The sequence below is a fragment of the Podarcis liolepis genome, assembly GCF_965112155.1.
Source record: "Podarcis liolepis genome assembly, chromosome: 5".
Lineage (NCBI taxonomy): Eukaryota > Metazoa > Chordata > Lepidosauria > Squamata > Lacertidae > Podarcis > Podarcis liolepis.
The window spans coordinates 52,654,339-52,667,020 of NC_139556.1; the positions used below are offsets into that span (position 1 = coordinate 52,654,339).

The 12,682-nt window shown below is 41.0% G+C and overlaps 1 protein-coding gene across 3 annotated transcripts in view; it reads right to left on the reverse strand.

Moving 5' to 3' along the window:
• ATRNL1 (attractin like 1) overlaps window positions 1-12,682 on the reverse strand; it is a 494,510-nt gene that overhangs the window by 160,655 nt on the left and 321,173 nt on the right. The window lies entirely within an intron of this gene.

Genomic DNA, 12,682 nt, shown 5'->3' on the forward strand with positions numbered 1-12,682 from the left:
ACAAGCCAAATTTTAGTATTTAACCAGTCAAAGATAAAATAAAAAATTCCTTCCAGTAGCACCTTAAAGACCAACTAAGTTAGTTCTTGGTATGAGCTTTCGTGTGCATGCACACTTCTTCAGATACACATGTGTATCTGAAGAAGTGTGCATGCACACGAAAGCTCATACCAAGAACTAACTTAGTTGGTCTTTAAGGTGCTACTGGAAGGAATTTTTTATTTTGACTATGGCAGACCAACACGGCTACCTATCTACTACCAGTCAAAGATAGGTAAAGATAACTTTTTGTTGTAGGGGAAATGAAAGCAAACACTGTAATTGATATAATTTGTCATTTGCTGTTTAGAAATGTGCTTTTGTCATTGACAGCATTGACATGATGGCTTGGATTTTATAGCGACCATACTTCCCTAACACAAACATATGCATTCATTCATACAGAGAAAACAAAAACTTGAGATATGTTTGTCCTGTGTTTACTTAGATGAAGCTAAAAGTGTGAGGTTTAGTAAAAAAAAATATTGAGGAAGAGTTGTTAAACATCCTCTCTCCAAACAGGTTGGATAAACTGAAAGGCTGGATACAATCACATCAGCGCATTCAAGGTAAAACCAAAGGTGACAGAGGAAAGAGAAACTGGGGCCAAGTTTGAAGCATTGAGTCATCAAGAGATGCAATTCTACAGTTAATGACATGAAACATATGGCTGCTTCCTACAAAATATATACCAATCAAGCAGAATGTATTTTCCCTGGGGTTTCCCAGTAACAGACACAAGTATAATGGCAATGCATTACAAAAATAAAATAAAATCTGCCAGATATATCTATATTGACGCATCATAAACAAAGTCATGCAACATGTTTATAATTGAGTTTTGATAGTACAATGGAACTTATTGGAGAAAATATTTGAAACATTAAAACACTTTGACTTTTGACTCCAATAGAAGCTTGTTAAAACTTTACTCTAATTTTTTTAGGTTCATGGCACCTGAGGCAAGTCAGCACAACACAGATGGAGCTGGCTCAATTTAGTCAGAAAGTGGCTATTCCATTGCTTGATTACTTCTATGCTCCTTGTTGATAATTCTGTATTCTCTTATCCCATGAGATCCTTAATAGGAAGAAATCCCATTGGATGAATCTACCTTTCCATAATAACCCACATTATTAACAAGGCTATGACTCCTACAAAAGTGGAAACCACCTTCTGAGGATTGTAAAAAGATTAAAAAAAGAAAACCAAAGTACCAAGAAGAAACTGTTTCCTTCCCACCAAAAAATATCATGGTCACAGTAATAGTTAATACCATGACAGACATGCCTCAAAACCATTCTTACTAGGAGCTCCCTCAAATAAAATGGATGCAGCTTCAGTCAGTATTTTAGAGGATTGATACACTGATAATTTCCAGAGAGATTCCTACTGTATTAATATTTGTTAAGCAGTGCTAGAAAACAATAGCAAGGGGAGGAACCATTCAATGCAGTATTTCTCAACTTGTTGTTGGGCTTCAACACCCATCATCCTTGACCACTACTCCTGTTAGCTGGGGATAATGGGAGTTGTAGTCCAATAAAAGCTAGAGATCCAAGTTTGAGAAACACTGATGTGAGAATGTGTTGTATTAGAAGTGTTGTAATCAGTGATTTTTTCCTTTAAAAATGTTTAGGGGTACTCTCATTTTCCTACTCATATTAAAATACTGTCTCTCAATGAGGCCAAACTTAGATTCACAAAATGTTTAGGGGTATGCGTCCCCCCCAGAAAAAAAAGCACTGGTTGTAATACAAATACACAACGTGTTGTAACAGAAACACATGGAAGAGATGGCTGTGAACCTAGAGCCTCCTTGCCATGATCTTGACAACTGCTCATCCACCTGTCTGGGCAGGTGGGTTAGAAAGTTAGAAAGTGGGGTGCAAAGGCAAGGAGATACCAGTAGCCATGTTACTGACTGCCTTCAGGGGGAACAGCTGCCAGTGAAAAGAGCAGCAGATCCTGGGACTGGACTCAGCAAGCCCAATCCCTATTGGCACCCAAAGAGAGAAGACAGGCAGGCAAAAAGATGACAACTGCTGTTTCTTGCTGCTGCTGCTGCTGCTGCCCACCAACTCAGCAGAACAGTGACAATAAGGACCAGTGACTGTCATTAAGTGACTGTAAGGCTGCTCTTTTTTGCTACTTACTGCTGCTTCTGCTTCAGTGGGTGACAAAACTGAGATAAACAGCAGCAGCAGCCACCACCACCTGTCCTCTCCCTCTGGGACACTGCATGGCACTTGTAGAAGTGCAAGTTCTGAAGACTGAAGTGACTGAACTGGCATATGTGGGGTAAGGTGATCCCTTAATGTGCTATGCTTACAGACGCTCACTCATCAAGCTGCCACATTTTTCATTAACTGTAGTTTCCGAACCATGCACATGTAGAGTCCATTGCAGTAGTCTAGACCAGTGTTTCCCAACTAGTGTGCCGCGGAACGTTGCCTTGTGTTCCGTGGGAGGGAGGCGGGCGAGTCGGGCGGCGAGAGGCGGGGCGGCGGTGGCGAGCACACGTGGGGCGGCGAGCTCCCTCCCTCCCACATCCCATCGCCGCTCGCTTCGGCCGGCCTACTGGAGGAAGGCGCGAAAACCTCGTGCATGCGCAGGCCTTCCGCCTGCGACAGCCCAGTAGGCCGGCCGAAGCGAGCGGCGATGGGATGTGGGAGGGAGCTCGCTCGCCGCCCCGCGTGTGCTCGCCGCCCGACTCGCCCGCCTCCCTCCCACGGCACACCAGCCTACCTCCGAGTCGGGCGGCGAGAGGCGGGGCGGCGGCGGCGAGGAGAGGCCGCCCAGCGCGGGGCTCTCGCCATCTGCCTGCCTGGCTGCCTGCGAGCTCGGCGGGCAGCGCTTTCGCCCGCTGACGTCACGGGGCTGTAATGGTGGTGTGCCTCAAGATTTTTTTCATCAAACAAGTGTGCCTTTGCCCAAAAAAGGTTGGGAAACACTGGTCTAGACTTGATTACCAATGCCTGAACCACTATGGCCAAGCTGTCTGGTACAAGAGCAGTTGCCTTATTGAAGTCTGTGTAAGGTGCCCCTAGCCAATGAGGCTCCAGTGACAAAGGTGAATCCAGGAGAACCACAAGGCTGCATACCTGTTCCTTCATAGGAAGTGCAACTCACCCAGAGCAAAGAATTGAAAAATATATCAGACATAAGAACCACTCACCCATACAACCTCTGTTTCGCCAGGATCCAAGCCCAGCTTGTTTACCCTCATCCAGTCTACTACTGCATCCAGGCACTGGTCCTCAACCTGGACCACCTCACCTGATTCGGATGTTATAAAGAAATAGAGCAGAGTGTCATCAGCATATTGATGGCACCTTGCTCCAAATCCCCCAAGACCACTCTGAACAGTTTCATGCAGATGTTAAACAGTATTGAGCACAGAATACAGCCCTGTGGCACCCCACAGCACAATTGTCAGGGGTCAGAAAAGTAATCTACCAACACATTTCTCTGGACTCTGCCGCTTAGGTGGGATCAGAATCATTGTAACACAGTGCTCCCATGGAGCCAATCTTGGAGGATGCCATGATCAATGGTATCAAAAATCACAAAAAAGTTCGAGAAGAAAGAGCAGTTGCACTCCCCTTGTCCTGCACTCAGTACAGTGGTACCTCAGGTTAAGAACTGAATTTGTTCTGGAGGTCAGTTCTTAACCTGAAACTGTTCTTAACCTGAGGCACCACTTTAGCTAATGGGGCTTCCCGCTGCCACCGCACCGCCACCACACAATTTCTGTTCTCATCCTGAAGCAAAGCTCTTAACCTGAGGTACTATTTCTGGATTAGAGGAGTCTGTAACCTGAAGCGTCTGTAACTTGAAGTGTCTGTAACCCGAGGTACCACTGTAAAGGGAATTCTTCAAGACAATTAATATCATTAATTCAACACATCTCATGTAGGCAGTGTTGGTTTTGGCACAGACGCAATGAAACAATCAATTAAAGGATTTCATTAAAATTTAGTAATTATAATCATTATTTCTTCTCATTAGCAATGGAACCCCGGAACTTCTTAGGTGACATCAACAAGTCAATATCGGAAATCATACCATGACCTTTAGAAACATTTATTCACCATTACATTATTATCTGTTTTCTGTAAATTTCATCTCCATATTAAAGACATTTAGAATACACCGGCATATCAACAATTTCCTGATTTCCTGGGAACATACTCTGCTAAAGTCATGAAGCTCTATGTCATGACATTTCAACACTATTTTGTCATCCAGAAATGTTGACAACATAATAGAGGCATTTGTTAAGTTTAAAACTTTAGGAACCAATATTGGTCACAGATCAATTATGTTTATTGCAATGGAATGTGTAAGTTATGTGCTTGGGGGGGGGACAAAAACATGAATGTGCTTGAATTGTATTATATGACATTCACAAACACAGACTGAAAGCACTGAGAAGTAGTACTACAGGGTATTTAATAACAGCAGTTCGTCATTGCTGATAAAGAAAGTTACATCTTGTTAAAAGGTGTGGGGAACCTTTTTTGGCATGAGGGCTGCATTTGCTTATAGGCAGTGCTTTTTTTCTGGGGGGATGAAGGGGTACGCATGCCCTAAACATTTTGTGAATCTAAGTTGGGCCTCACTGAGGAGCAGTATTTCAATGTGAGTAGAAAAATGAGAGTACCCCTAAACATCTTTTAAAGATGCATAGGCAACCTTCCAGGTGCCACATACTAGTAATGAGTGGGGCAAGAAACAACTAGATAGGGCATAAACATGTGACTGTTGCATTGTAAGAGAAGGTATACAAAAAATAAGAGGTTTCTGTATGTGCACACAGATGCACACAACATCTACGCATGCCTCATCCTGGCATTATCAACGATAAAGGGCAAATTCTAATCAGGCAAAAATCCTTGAGGAGGCTGGAGAGGGGCAAATCCTGGGGACTCCCAAGGGCCAGATTGAGAAATTTGGAGGGCTGCATTTGGTCCTCAGCCTTGAGGTTCCCCACCCCCACTCTACCCATTTCCTTCACTTTAACACAAGGAATTGGAACCTGTGACCCGCCAAATGTTGTTGGATTCCAGCACCCATCAACTCCAATGACCAATGGAGCTTTAATCTATCAACATGCAATGGGCCCTTCCTAGGTTATGGCAAAAAAATGAACAGTACAATAGTATATTTGTATATATTTGTATATATTTGGGATGCAGACATAGTAAAGTGCCTAATCAGGATGCAGATATAGTAAAGTGCCTTTTTTGCACTAAATACAGCTCACTAAATGAAGAGAGCATGCATCTTTTGGCAAAATTTATCCATTTGTGAAACCACACAAACTTTTCGGAACATCTTATACTTAAATTAGGTTACTAGTGTGGTGCCCTCTAAATGTTGGACGATGACTCCCATAAGGCAGGATGGGAGCTGAAGTGTGACAATATCTGGAGGGTATCCCATTGACCACCCTATGTGTAAATGAAGCAAAACATTAAAAAAATACATATGAAGTTGTTTCCTTTAGAAGAATGAAGGAGAAGGTACATTCTGCCAGCACTAATGATTTACATTGGCAGGAAAACATGACAAAACAATTGGAGATGGCATCAAATTAGCATTTGGTGTTAACCACTGGGGGGGAAAGAGCAGTGCTTATTAGTCTCCAATTGAAAAACTCATCTTGGGGCCTGGATTGCATGATTTATTTGCTTAAGCCAAACAGGCCCTTCATCAGCTTCTGTCTTTCCTTATGTTCTCATTTCCCTGCAAATATATGGTAATCAAGGTCCTTTTAACAGATGTTCCTCCAGACTCATTAACTTCTGAGCTTCATTGTTTATGTTATCCAGCAAAAGCTAGTTTATAATAGAAGACAAGAAAAAAAAATAATTAAAAGCACAAAGGGCTACTACTAACACAGAATTCTGCTGATATAAATTACACGGTGATGCAGGCAATCAGATTTCAATATGTTTGCATGCTCTCTTAGGTGAAAGGAGAAATTTCTAATATCTCCAACAAGAAAGATGGTTTGTTCCTATGTGAGACTTCAGGCAAAAGAGTGTGAATTAGAGCACTGCAAGTGATCTAAATATTAACTCCTCTGATTATTTGCAATGACTCAAAAATGCACAAAGCACATTTGAATCACGGCTGCCAGGGGAAGAGCTCCTCAAATTAGGTGGGTGTTTTTTTTTGGGGGGGGGGGAATACTGTATATGCAGCCATCTTTGGAAACAAACTCCTCAGAAAGACAAAGGGGAAAGCAATTTCACAAATAGTTCCCAGCAACCGAAAACATTTTTTATTTCCTACCGAGAATATAAAAGTTTATTAAAATTTCCTACCAAGATTCTAAAAATTCTAAAGATTATAAAAATACCAAGAATCCATCTAACTCAATGACTAGGCAGACTCCACAAACCACCCCCTTGTTTGTCCCCCAGCAACTGGCATTCAGAAATTCAGTGATTCTGTAAATGGATGTGGGCTAACAATGGCTAGCCCTGACTCCTGGTACTATAGAGAAAGTTATCTTTTCAAGTTCTCCATGCCATACATCATTTTATAAATTTCCATTACTTCCTTCCCCACTTACTCCTTAATCTTTTTATTTCTAAGCTAATAAACACAAAATGCTTTAGCCTCTCCTTATAGATGTAATTCACCCACTTGGTCATTTTGTGCACGTTTTTCTGTACCTTTTAGCAATAATATATATCAGAAGTAAGGCACATGTTTGGCATGTAGAAGGTCCCAGGTTCAGGTAGCATACTATATGGTGTGACATAGGGATGTGAGAATATGTCAATTTCAGTTTCTCTGTATTTCTGATTCCCCCCCCCCCCCAATATTAAATTTAGTTTGCAGCTTTAAAAAGTCCTCATGAAAATGCATCACTGTTTCAGTGCAAATTTGTCCTTATACCATTTATTTGTATACAAATTTGCCTAATACACATATTTGCAAAGCAAATTCCCCTATTATAATACATTTTTTCTCTGTTGTTTTCAAGAAATATAAGCCTTTATTTGTTCACTTTACACTAGTATATACATCTTTGTAAACATTAGGTGATTGGAGAACAGCGTTGCAAAATTCAAATAATTACAAAGAAATTATGTGTTTCAATTTATGTATTGCTCCAGAATTACATAGACCCACCTGTAAATACGACCTGAATCAAATTTCTCCCCCATCCCCATCCCTGAATCAAATTTCTCCCCCATCCCTAAGTAGAGTGGAGCCGAGTATCTGCAGTGACCCTAACACTCAGTGCTTTTTTTCTAGAAAAATAGGTGCCAGTACTCACCATAAGGTTGTTACAGTAAGTGTCACTCTCTCTCTCTCTCTCTCTCTCTCTCTCTCTCTCTCTCACACACACACACACACACACACACACACACACAAAAACACCCAGTACTGCATACCTTTGAGTACCCCCTAATAATAATAAAAAAATACTGCTAACACCACAGGTGATGCAAATCTTAAATAAATATATTGGATACAGTTTAGTCACTTGGGCTGGGATCAGTTTCATTTACTGCAGTCTTCTCTTGAGACTTCCCCATCTTAGCTTATAAAAGCAGGTCTGAAAGGACAGACTGAGTGGATTGAGGGGGTTGTGAAGACTTCATTGAGGGGGGTGCAATGCCCACTGCCTTGAAAAAAATGGTGGTCCATCTATTCCTTAAGAAGATATGGATAGTAAGGATGCTTACAAAATTCTCTCCATACTCATTTCTCCCTAGATTCTAGAGCTCAAAATTACCTTATCTTGTTTGGTAACATACTGATCTCATAAACAAATCACTCATTCTTCCATTTCTGATTTCCAGTCTTTGTTTGAGCATAGGAAACTGCCTTATACAGAATCAGACCATTGGTCCCTTTAGCTCATTATTGTCTACACTGATTAGCAGTGGCTCTCAAGGGTTTCAGACAGGATTCTCTCCCAGCCCTACCTGCAAGATATTGGGGACTGAATATGGGACCTTCTGCTAATAATAATAATAATAATAATAATAATAATAATAATGTTTCTACCCCGCCCATCTGGCTGGGTTTCCCCAGCCACTCTGGGCGGCTTCCAACAAAAGATTAAAAATACATTAAAACATCAGTCATTAAAAACAGGGCTGCCTTCAGATGTCTTCTAAATGTACTCTACCACATACTCTACCACTGTGCTATGGCCCTTCCTGTTACATACGTAGTACACATGTTCCAATTTATAACAAATTGGCAAACAGCGTATGTACCTCTCATTCTGAATTCAACTCTATAGGCTTTCCAAGTGAAACAAAAAGGTGAAGCAGAAAGTGGGTTAGAGGCAGACCGTGTAATGATAATAATAATAATGGAGGGGCGTGTGCGTAGAATCCACTTATCCCTATATACCATATATACACACATAGCAGGAAATAACTGTGAACAAACAGAGTTCTCCATTCTCCATTCATCAATTAATCTGTACTTAAATGCAAATACATGTTACTCCAAGGAATACAAATGAGTTTATTAGAACTAAAATACTATTTTTAGTAGCTGTATCAGTGTAAAGGTTACTAAGAGCTATTATGTTACCAACCCTATCCTCCACATTCCCAAATTAAATCATCATGCCTTGATATATATCCTGCTGACTAATAAATATCACCCACTATGGATTAAGAAATAAAGATATCATATTTTCATAAAAATTGATTATGAAGTAAAGGCTGCAGCTTTTGTGAGTTCCAAGAGACTATTCCATTCATCATTCTTAAACTGAGATAAGCACTCAAATAAAAGAAATAATTCCGCATGGAGTTTGATTTTATTGTTTTTTCTGTTAAGAATCAAATTCAGCAGCAGGAAGTTGTCTGACTTTGATGATAAAAGAGAGAAACGTATGATCAAATGATGTGCGGAGCATGTGTCCAACCCCTTTAGGGAAAAGTGTCTTGCAACATAAGAAAACGTAGGATGGTAAGGTTCAGTTTTTAGGGGTATTCTCTTGCCCCCAGTACCATATCAGTTCTTATCATGGATACAATAACACCTAGAATCATAGAATCATAGAGTTGGAATAGACCACAAGGGCCATCGAGTCCAACCCCCTGCCAAGCAGGAAACACCATCAGAGCACTCCTGACATATGGTTGTCAAGCCTCTGCTTAAAGACCTCCAAAGTAGGAGACTCCACCACACTCCTTGGCAGCAAATTCCACTGTTGAACAGCTCTTACTGTCAGGAAGTTCTTCCTAATGGTTAGGTGGAATCTTCTTTCTTGTAGTTTGGATCCATTGCTCCGTGTCCACTTCTCTGGAGCAGCAGAAAACAACCTTTCTCCCTCCTCTATGTGACATCCTTTTATATATTTGAACATGGCTATCATATCACCCCTTAACCTCCTCTTCTCCAGGCTAAACATGCCCAGCTCCCTTAGCCGTTCCTCATAAGGCATCGTTTCCAGGCCTTTGACCATTTTGGTTGCCCTCCTCTGGACACGTTCCAGTTTGTCAGTGTCCTTCTTGAACTGTGGTGCCCAGAACTGGACACAGTACTCTAGGTGAGGTCTGACCAGAGCAGAATACAGTGGCACTATTACTTCCCTTGATCTAGATGCTATACTCCTATTGATGCAGCCCAGAATTGCATTGGCTTTTTTAGCTGCCGCTAACCTACCTGTTAGATGGTTTGGGAGTAATGCTTCTGATCTTGTAAGAGATCAGATGTAGGGCATGGAATTAGGTGGCCCCTTCCCCAATACAGTGGTGCCTCGGGTTAAGAACTTAATTAGTTCTGGAGGTCCGTTCTTAACCTGAAACTGTTCTTAACCTGAGGTACCACTTTAGCTAATGGGTCCTTCTGCTGCCACCGCATGATTTCTGTTCTCATCCTGAAGCAAAGTTCTTAACCCGAGGTACTATTTCTGGGTTAGCGGAGTCTGTAACCTGAAACGTCTGTAATCTGAAGCATCTATAACCTGAGGTACCACTGTACAATTCTTTCCCAGACACTGTGTCAGCAATTGATCAGATTGGGCACAGGTTGAGGGCCACAGCTACTGAGAAGGAACCTCAACCAGTCCAATCCTGCTGTGCTGCCACTCACAGACCCCACCTATATTTCATAGATCTGTAATATATCAATCTACATTGCATTTTGGGTAAATTAGGATGACAAGCAATCCCTGAAGATGGGGGTCAAGCTGGGCTCCCATTCAAAAGTGGCACTGTCATCACCCACTACCAAAATGCCCCCCAGAGATCTGGTGGGGGGTGACAGTGAGTTGTAATGTGAAGGGAGGAACTGCTGGACACTTTGAGGGACTGGGGTATGTCCCTCAGACTTACAAGGAAAGTTAAAAATAGTAAAAATATTTATTTGGCTGCATCTGAAGCAAGAGGAAGAACAAACAACCAGTGGATCCCTTGCATGGAGAAGATAGAGAAATGCTATTGGGCGACAGAGAAGGTGGAACTCCTCAACACCTACTTTGCCTCTGTGTTCATCCAGAATGAAAGCAGTGCCTAACCTGGGGATAACAGAAGAAACAATGCAGTGAGGGAGCTACAGCCCAAGACAGGAAAAGAGGTGGTAAGGGAACACCTAGCTACTTTAAATGAATTCAAATATCCAGGGCCTGATGAGAAACTGGTAAAATGTGGACTGGACGAGGTAACTGTGAGGTGGATTTGTAGTTGGTTGACTGACAGAACCCAAACAGTTTTCACTAAATGTTCCTTGTTATCCTGGGAAAAAGTGACAAGTGAGGTGCACCAGGGGTCTGTCCTGGGCCTGTTGTTGCTCAACATCTTTATAAATGACTTAGATAAAGGTATTGAGGGGATGCTCATCAAGCCAAATGTATTGTTTCACTTTCCTTTGGACCACATCAGCGAGGCCAAGAGGGAGGTATTATCGTCTGGGTAGCCCAGAACCTCCCTATACACTGCCCAGGCTTGTGCCATGGAGAGGTCACTTTGGTGCTGCAAACGCAGCAAAAATAACACGTGGGTGGGGACACTGGGGATAATGCACTTAGAGTGGAGCAACTAGTTAATAAAGATGCTTGCAAAAGTTCTCCTTGATTAATTTCTTCCTTGAGTTTAGGTTGTGAAATTATCAGAACCTTTTACCAGACTAGTACTGATAATGTTGAATTCTGTAGTTCTTCCAAAATTGTATTTCAAAAACCATACTTCTACAATTTGTGCTGTACATAATGATGAATGGACTCTGGGAGGAAGGAAGACATTCTATTAAACTAAGTTAAGGGGTCATGCAGAAATGAAAAAGGGGAAAAGAAGTTTTAAAATCCTTATTTTAGAAATGCCACAGTCTCTCCCCCCTCCACATACTTTACACTCTACAGGAATGCTACTGCAAAATAAAATACAAATACAGGAAGCACATTTATTTTCTTCACTAGAAGCAGTAGCTTAATTTTTAATTTTTAACTGGTGTACTCTTGAAGAAAATAGGAGTAAATTGTGTGTGTGTGTGTGTGTGTTCATGTGTTTCTTGGGAAGAAAGTAAATATTTTTAAAAAATGTGTGACATGCAAAACATCCCCAAATGACTTTTTCATACCATGAAAACAACTGGCACAAAACTAAAGATTTAAGAATAAATGAGAAAATAATGAATGGTATGAATCCTCTCATCCCTTTTATTTAGCTTTTCTGTGACTTTCCCAATTCATTTGCTGGAAGTACCTGGATGTTTTAAAAATCCTAAACCTATTATTTCCATAATAGGTGCTTTCTTCTGAAAAAAGCACCTTCTTCAAAGCCTGCATTTTATTTCATGGGCTATGTATTAAAGATCAGCTTCTGACATCTTGTTATATCCAATATGTCCTCTAAAAAGCAGAAGCATTTTCAGATACTGGTTGATTACAAATGTCAATTGGAAAAGTTTGTTTAGTAAAGAAATAGAGGTGAAAGAATGCATACCCATAAGTCCTATTCTGCTTGTTGTTACTGCAGATAATCAGCATTTCTCTTGTGTACCTTCTGTAATTCACCTATTTATGAACCCTTTCAAAGAACAAAATGTGATTGGCATACAAAAGAGCCCAAAGTGGGTGGTTGTTGGTTTTTTTGTAAAGTCAATTCATTAAGCCAAAGCACCAGAACATTATTTTTCTTTCCCAGCAGGTATGCTTTAAAATGTACTGATCTGAATGCTAGGAATTGCTTTGTTTAATAAAGTAACTTGGATTTTGAGTTATTCTTGCTGTTTGCATAACTACCAAGAAGCTTGTAATCAGGTTTGCTACGGCAAGAGATAAATGATTTTGGGTTACGGTTATTTTATATATGCTAATACATTTATCTGTATCTCTTGAAGATCAAAAATCTTCCATCATGCCTTTATTTGTTGTTTTGTAGCCTTCTAGACTCCTTGGGTCAACTGATAATTTAAAAAATACTGAAAGCTCCTTCAGGCTGTTTATGGGGCTTAAATTGAGCCACACCAAGGGCAAAGAGCAGTGCGTTTATGAGTGGGGAGAGCAGTGCATTTTTACATCATAGAGTGGGAAGCAACCACAAAAATGATCTAATCCAGCCCGTTACTGATGCAAGAAATCCACAGCATCAATGGTTGGTGGTAATCCAACCTCTGCTTTAAAGGTACCTTCCGCTGCCTTCCAAGCTGA